Source organism: Lagenorhynchus albirostris, chromosome 3 (assembly GCF_949774975.1).
Source record: "Lagenorhynchus albirostris chromosome 3, mLagAlb1.1, whole genome shotgun sequence".
NCBI lineage: Eukaryota > Metazoa > Chordata > Mammalia > Artiodactyla > Delphinidae > Lagenorhynchus > Lagenorhynchus albirostris.
The window spans coordinates 140,906,452-140,915,457 of record NC_083097.1 but is presented as its reverse complement, the minus strand read 5'-3'; the positions used below and the strand labels follow the sequence as shown (position 1 = coordinate 140,915,457).

General features: G+C 38.2%; 1 pseudogene; it reads right to left on the bottom strand.

Moving 5' to 3' along the window:
- Window positions 1-5,421: 5,421 nt before the first annotated feature.
- On the bottom strand, window positions 5,422-6,980 carry LOC132518571 (poly(rC)-binding protein 2-like; annotated as a pseudogene).
- Window positions 6,981-9,006: the final 2,026 nt, after the last annotated feature.

The window sequence follows — 9,006 nt, the reverse complement described above, 5'->3', positions numbered from 1 at the left end:
ACATTTCTGTGATTAAGAAAATCTACTAGTTTTATATGAATCGTTTAGAGAATTGTGATAACCTAATATCCACGGTTCACTTTAGGAGAGCTATGGAAAAAAATGCTGCACAACCAATTGGCATTGTGTTTAGCAAAAGATCCTTAAAAAGTAATGCATAAAGTAAACTTAGTGTGGTTATCATAAACTATAGAATGTGAACATCATTTTTAGTAATTCAATAAGTTAGCTGCCTTTCTCTGTGTTTACTGTAAGTTTAATAATCCATTCTTCAAGAATAAAGGAATATTGAGAATAATTCTGCTCTCTGTTCAAGAAAATATATAACAAATACATATAAATAATGCCAAATTCTAGTTTACATTATTTTATCTTATCTAAACCATATGACATGGATGTATACTTGCTTCAAAATAAAGTGTGTAATATATTTTTTAACGAGGGCTGATATACTTCAAATTTTAAAATTCCACTCCCGGGAAAAACATGTTATATGTATTAAGTTTCCTTCTGTGCCTAGAGTTTATGATGTGAATTTGGAAGTGACTGTTAATTATTGATAATTTTAAAAAAAATAGATTCAATTTGGAATATTTTTTCTTCCTTTTCCAGGAAAATAAGGGGTTATTTCTTATCTTTAGCAAAATTATCTCTATCATTGGCTCTACCTCAGCTGTTTAGGTCTCTTCAGAGGATTTCAAAATAGTGTGTTTTTCTTTATACTCTATTTCATCTCATCACTTTTGATAATGATAATTATTACTATATTTTTTATTATAAAAAATGAACCAACCTCTACTGAATGCTTTCTTTGTGCCAGACACTGTACTTAATATTGTTACTCATCGGCTTATTATTTAATATCTATTCATACATTTCTCCATTCAACATTTACTGAGCTCCTACAGTGTTTTAGCACAAAAAAATTCTCTGTCTTCAAGATCCTTATGGTGCAGTGAAAGAATATTAACTAAACAGATAATATACGGTGTCCAGTAATGAAAAGACCTATGAAGGAAAAAAAAGGCAGGCTATAAGATAGAGTGGCAGGGGCTGCTTTTTTTTTTTTTTTTTTTGCGGTATGCGGGCCTCTCACTGCCGTGGCCTCTCCCATTGCGGAGCACAGACTCCGGACGCGCAGGCTCAGCGGCCATGGCTCACGGACCCAGCCGCTCCGCGGCACATGGGATCTTCCCGGACTGGGGCACGAACCCGTGTCCCCCGCATCAGTAGGCGGACTCTCAACTACTGCGCCACCAGGGAAGCCCTGCTTTTTTTAGATGGCATGTTGAGCACAGACCTGAATGAAATGAGGAAGTAAAATATATGAATACCTGGGAAAAAGAGGGTTTTGGACATTGAGGCCATTAGTTGTGAAGTCTGAAGAGAAAGTTCCGGAGAGTTGTGCATGGGAGAATAACATCATTTGGCTTATACTGATCAGTGGTGGTTAAGAACACAGCTTCTAAGGTCAGGCTAGACTCCTGAGTTTGGATATGTGCCAAGAGACCCTGGCTACATGGTCATGGCAAGTTACCTTAGCTCTCTGGGCCTGTTTCCCCATTTATATAAAAAGGACCATACACATTCCTTTCTCATAGTTTGGAAATCAGGATTAAGTGAGGAAGTCCACATAGATTAGCAGAGTATGTGGCACATAGTGAGTGTCCGACAAATGTCTGTTATTACTGTTATTGCATTAGTTTTCTTATTGTTGCAAGACAAGATTGTTTTCCTGCCTTAAGGTAGGGCTATAATCTATGGCTCCTACCTTATAGACAGAACTTCTAGAGCAACTGCACAGCTGAGAAGTATATACTGTCATACACCTGGGTCTACTGAGGTGAGGGCTGTCATTTGGGGGAACTCTACACTCTCTTTAATTGCTTTCCATCAAAGGAAGAATAAACTGAGGATGATTAAATTAAGTGAACTGGAGAAAGGCCATTACTAATGTAAATCATTATAAAAGCTTCAGTAGGCAAAGAAGTAGAAAACCAGAGAATATAATGTAGTATATTTGGATGGTCTTCTGGTAGACAATTAAATTGCTAAAAGTAAAACAGTGCCACTAATAATTGCACATTTCGTTTAGTATATAATTATTCACTGTGGCCTTGCTATTTATCTTCGTTCACCTTGTACACAGTGCTTAAGGAAGGGAATACTTCTTTGTCTCTTTAAGATTAGAGTGCCAGATGAAAACATTCATCCCTCCATAAGAGGATAAGGAATACTTACCTCCCTGGAGATAACAAATATGGTGACTTATTACATGTTTAATATCTCAAGTGAAAAAGCTATTTCTGGACAGAAAATTTTGAAAAACATGGTGAATTATGGTAGATTATAATTGTTCTAAAACAGCCCAATTCTCTACTCAAAATATGTCACAAATTAAGAAAAAAATAAAGACTATTCTTTAGCAAAATGCTTAAAGCCACTACCCAATAATTACTGTGTGACTACTTACCAAACACGTAATTATAGCCTCTGTTTATAGAGTTTCTTTCAGTTGCAAAGAACTTTCACGGTCACTACTTTTTCTGACTAATAGTAATAATACCTAAGATTTATTGAGAGTACTTCCTATGTGCCAGATACTTTCCATAAATTATCTCCTTTAATTCTCACAATAGCTCTGATGTGGATTCCATTATCCCATAATTTACAGATTAGAAACTGAGATTCAGAAATGCTAAGTAATTCGCTTAAGCTTTCACAAGCAAATCCAGTTTTACAAATACAGTTCCCAAATCTTCTCCTTAAATATGACTCTACACAGTTTCTCTTACAAATTTACCCTCTGGCAAGATAACAAGACAAGAACGATTGTTCTCTTAAAAAACAAAAAAACAAAAAACCTTTTAAGTAATTTTTAAAACAGCATCCAAGAAGTTAAGTAATTTGAACAAGATGGCATAGTCAATCAGAGGCAAGCAGGACAAAAATTTCATCTGAGAAGTATGAAGAGTCCTTGACTTCATGAGTAATAGCCAGGTGTTGCCCTTTCATGCAGTCACAAAGCAGGAAATAAAAATAGAACAAGCCCAAGATTTTTGGATTTAGAAAATATTTCCCAACCAATTAAAGTTTCTACCTATATAAAGGTGGACTCAATTCCTACCTCAAAGCTAAATTAAGTTTACTTTGAGCTAATTTTTTTCCTGAAATTGTCATCTTGCTCATTCCTTCTAATTATTTTGGTCACAGCTCAAATATCATATTTTCTTTTTTTTTTTTTTTTAGTTTTCCCCTTTCTCCATTCAGGGCCTTCAACTACACATCTATTAGGCTGTTTGAAGTTGTCCCACAGCTTACTGATGCACTTTGCTTTTTATTTTTTAAATTTCTTTTTTATCAATGTGTTTTATTTCAGATAGTTTGTACTGTGATGTCTTCAAGTTAACTAATCTTTCCTTCTGCAAAGTCTAAGCTGCCTAATCTGATTATTTTTTCACCTCAAAAATTGTAGTTTAATACTAGAGTTCAATTTGAGTCTTTTTATATCGTGTTTGCCTTTATTCAACCTTTTGAACATATGGGAAATAGTTATAATAACAGCTTTAATGTCTTTGTCTGATTCAAATATCACATTTTCTGATAGATTTTCCCTGACCCCCTACATAAAGTAGCAACTCTCTTCCTTATCTCAATCGTTCTCTGTTGTATAACTATCACACTTATACATTATCTGTTATACACTTATACATATACTGTTATGAGCACATATTTTATTTATTTTCTTGTCATTATCTGTCTCCATTACTAGAATGTAAATTAAATGACAGTGTTACTGAAACAGAAACAGAACTAAAACTGAGTTCCTCTGTCAAGTTTATGATTAACCTCTCAATCTAAAACTTTATTTCCTTGTTCCACACCCATTCCTCCTCAAGACTGAAGAACATCAAAGAAAAGAGGGGATTGAAACTGTGTAGGAGATGAGTGGCGAGTGAGCAAGCGAGCAAAGGTTCATCTGCCGCTCCCCATCGCTCGCATTACTGCCGGAACCATCCCCATCCCAGTCCGTGGAAAACTTGTCTTCCATGAAATCGGTCCCTGGTGCCAAAAACGGTTGGGGACTGCTGGTTTAAATGAGTACCTGGGCTCATAGCAGATACTCAATAATTATTTAGTGAATGAATGAATGAATGGATGGATGGATGCATTTGATACATTGAGTTCTAAAAAACAATGTAGTCACCAATGTGTGTGCTTATGTATATATTATATGGATAGACACAGATACAGACACATATGCACACACACTCACACACACACTACATTTTAAGATCTGCAGCTCTATTTTGAACTCCAGATCTTTAATTAGTAATCAGATCACCAACCAATTGATAACACTTGGATAGAGGCCTAATGAAAATATAAATTCAAAGTTGTCTTTAATGAAGGACAAAAAGTCAAGAGAGGAATAAAAATCTGCCCTCCAGACTTCATTAGGAAGCATCTCAAGCCCATCAGATTCATAAGTACTTCAGTGTTTAAGTTTGGGAAGCAATGCAAGAAGATTCAAAAAACAATGAAATGACTGGAAAGCATTTAATTAAATAGTCAGGTTAAAGGTTAGAGTTTAAAAGAATCCTCAAGGTACCTTAGAAATCATTTAAACAAAAGAATATAGATCTGTCACTGAATCAGGGTATTCAAATAGTTTTGTTGCTTTCCTGTTTAAATCAATACAGGCAATTATATATGTTCAAATAAAAAAATAAGTGACTTAAAAGCTGTATGTTTGAGTGAATAACAGACATACCAATTAAATGTAATTATGAAGCTTAGTTAACTAACTCACATCCTCACCAAACAAAATCTCTAGTTAGGCATGTGACACAATTCTATCTTTGCATATTACCCATTAGTGGTTCTAAGAGGATTTGAGTCAAGTTTTGAAAAAGCTTCATGAAACTGCTTTTTATTGCTATCCTTGATCTCCTGGGCTTAAGCGTTCTTGCTATTAATCTACAAATTGCAGATACTGATAAAAGTGTGCATATGAACTGAGATACCAGTTTTGAAAGGAAGCAATATAATTCTATAGGCTCCATTACAAAATAACTGGATCTGGAATTGGGTGCAGCGAAAGTTTTCTGAGGAAATGACTCCAAATTTGATCTTAAGTATGAATAAAAGTTTGTTGTGATAAACGGGACAGGAGGGAAGTGGAAGCAGGCAAAATAGCATGACAAAGATTCCTAAGCTGCAGACAACATGGAGCTCAAAAGAAATTGAAAAGCCCAGCTGGCCAGAGCTGAGAGTCTGAAGTAGCAAGAAGTGCTACATAATGTAGATGTAGAGGGCAAAATCATGTTGGCCCTTGTAATATTGGTTAAGGATTTTCCGCTTTTCTTTTGTAATAAGAGGCATTGAAAAAAATTTTTTTTCTATTCACAAAGAAAAAGCTCCAGTCCATCTTTTAATTTTTTTGAAAAATTCCTGACATTACAGAACTAAACTGAAATGTATTAATATTCCACTCTTACATTTCCATGACAAACAAAAAAATTTCATGAGCCAAAAATCCCCCCCAAAAAACAAAACAAAACAAAAACAAAACAGGGAGAAGCTTATAAAACTAAATATGGATCTCAGCATTAACAGCTGAACAGAGAAAGGAATTAAAACACTTTAATTAAAAAATCACGAGTGGATGATAAAGTGTGTAGAAACTGAAAATTTACAAACTATTTAAAACCTGGAATCACTGACTGTTCAGAAACTACACAGATGGATCATGGGTGGTGGTGAACAGCAGAAAGGGATTATGGATGAGTCTGCATTGTTCTAGCTGCTCCCATGCCACCCGTCTCCGAGGAAAGCCTGACATTGATTAGATATTGAGCCAGGCTAATGCTGGCAGCAGATCCAGTGATGGTAATCTGCCTATCAGTAGATCCTTCCACTGGGTTCGCAATTTTGATCTGTGCCCCAGACATCTGACGGATCTCATTGATTTTGGCGCCTTGACACCCGAGTATGCAGCCAATCAAATTGTTTGGAATGGTGAGTTCATGAGAAGTAGTCTGAGCAGATGCATCCAAACCTGCACTGAATGCGGTCTTGCCATGCGTCATGGGAAAATGAGACTGTTGCATTGCCAACTGGTGCAGCTTGGTCAAATCTGGCTGTGGAATGGCATACTGTCCTTGAATGGTATAGGCTTCTAGAGGTGGTCCCTCCAGGTCAGAGTTGAGGCACATGGATGGGGTGGTGTGGGGAAAGCTCGCACTGTCGCTACCTGTGCTGTACCTGTCCTGACCACCTGCAGTCATCAAAGATGACTGGAGAACTGGACGGCTTGCGCTGGTACGGGATGGTCACACCCTTCGGGGGGGACTGGGAGAGAGTCTCCAACATGACCACGCAGATCTGTTTCACACACTCAATGATGGACTGCGGAATGCCAGCAATAGTGATGGCCCCTCAGTTGAGTTGGGGAGCATATCTCCTGCCACCTGGACCTGAGCCCCTGTACTCTCACGTATTTCCTTGATCTTGCAACCACCTTTCCCAAGGAGAGAGCCACACTGACTAGCAGGGACCACCAGCCTCAGGGTGACTGGGGGTCTACTGGCAGCTGTGCTATTGGTCATAGAGCTGCTGATGTCCTCTTCCATAGCAAAGCCTTTGAAGATGGCATTAGTGGGTCCAACCAAAGTGATAATCCTCTCAGGATAATTCCCTTCTGAGATGTTGATACATGCACCACTCTCCTCATGCATCTTCTTAACTGATTCTCCTTTCTTCCCGATGATACTGCCAACTTCCTTTCCATGCATAAGTAGCCGGATGGTGAGAGTGACATTTAATCCACCTTCAATCACACTGGTGTCCATGTTGAGCAGTGTTCTGAGGAGCTGGACTCTGAGTGGTCAGGTCTTTGGTCACTGGTGGGGGTGAAAGCCAAAAACTGCAGGCGCGAGGTAACTGAGGGGAAAAGGAGAGCGGGCGGGAAGGTGAAGGGCGGGAGGCCGGGGCGGAACAATAGGGGCGGGCGGGAAGGCGAGGGCCCCCCCCCCCCCCGCGGGCGGGCGGGCAGCAGAGGGCGCAGGCTGCAGCTGCTCCGGCTGCTGCCTCTGCTGGTCTGGGCGCATTGAAAAATTTTAATGTGTGTGTTTGTGTGTGCATGAGGACAAAGAAGGTAATGTGTTAAGTTTAGGAAGTAGGCATCGATGGAGGAGAATCAGTTTCATCGGGTCAATTATGATTTTGGGGTGATATCAGGAGCAACAATGTAAGAAGACATGCCTTAACTCTTAATCACTTCCCTTTAAATCCTCCACTACAACACCAATTTCTAGTTTGTACTCAGTGGCTTCTTTAACCTGAGGAATTAATTTTCTAATATGTGTAGCACTGGTCATTTCACTGTTGTTTCTCTCGGTGATTTAGATTGGACTAAAACCATTCTAAAGTCAAATAATGAGTGGAGTTAAAACCTGCTGGCTGTTTACCCAGCACCCCCGCCCCTCCATTCTCTTTTCTTGGAGACGTACAAGTACTAGCCATCCCTGCCTCATATAGCTAATGACCTCAGGGGAATATGGACAATCAGCCATATAATGTGAGGTCCAGTGTAAAATGAAAACGCAGGTCCCTTGTTTAAAAATGATTAAGACTTTCAAGATGATACTAGCAGTATACTAAACTAAGAATGGAACTCTTCCAAGCCCAGGTTCTTGTGCTACTGCATAGACTGCATGACTATGAGATTGGCCTTGGAAATCTGTCCCGTTGCATTCCAAGGAGTGAACTTGATTGGCCCAGCAATGGTTATGAGACCAAAATCTCACCAATGAGCCACGGGGTGGGGGTGGGGGGAGAAATAGTTTGGTCAGTGGTTTCTGGCAATTTTGCTATTTCTTAGGAGAGAATGAAGGAATAAATGATCTCTTTGTTTCCTTTTGTTATTCCTTCTGGATTTGATGGCTGGAAATGTTGCATCCGTCCTGAAGGAAGCAAATGTTTATGATGGCAGAGACCAGAAATAAAAAGAACTGGTAGAGTTGATCATACTGTTGTGCCAAAAAAAAATCAACCAAGCCTGACACTCATCATGAATGAAGCCTTCCTATTACAGTGACAATACTGTTTCCTTGTCATTTGTCATTTTGAGTCAGGGATTTTGTTATTGAAAGGCAGAAGCGTTCTAAACGACAAATATAAATAAAGTCTTTCAAACTAAATTTGCTGAATGAAGTATTCCTTTTTTCAGTTAACAATATTTACTGCATTGTTAAATATTTTTAGAGCTGTACACCGTTAGAAGAAACGGGTATTACCTAGGATAACAGAAGCTGGCCGTTCATTCCTCAAAAGATAAAGAAATCTTATGACAAAAAAATAAAACGTAATAACATTATCTATGTTGACATATTCTAGGAGAATAAATGTGTAAGTGCAAGGTAACTGCCAGGTGAGTAACACTATTCCAGTTTTTGTTCTTCTAACATTAAATATGAATACGTATTTTGATACTATTTTTGTCAAGGAAGTTTTGTAATGAAAGAAGATATCATCCAGAGCTCTCAAAAGGCAAAGAAAACAACCACACACTGCTATCAGATAAGCAAGTGAAAGACAAGAGAACAGCTATGCAAATTAAGCAGACCAAAATTATGTAAAACAAAAGTGAGAGTGTTTTCCCTGAAGAATTAGAGTAGCTATCCCAATCTGCAACACCCTCTCCATCCATTTCCTTCTGAGTTTCTATATGGTTACATATACCCTTTAAACTTAAAGAGAACACCAAAGGATCTATCCACTTTGCTTTTGTGAAGCTACAGGATGACAAAAACAAGACATGTTGGTTTCATTCACCCACAAAGTTATTTTTAGGAACTGAAGTGAGCACAACACATGATCACATCTAATTGTTTTGGGTCATAAAGGCAATAAAGAGGCAGATTCAAGTTTAAATCCAGGTCGAAATCTGAAGCCTATGTTCTTAATTCCTGCAATTCAAAATCTTTGTTCATACATAAAGTC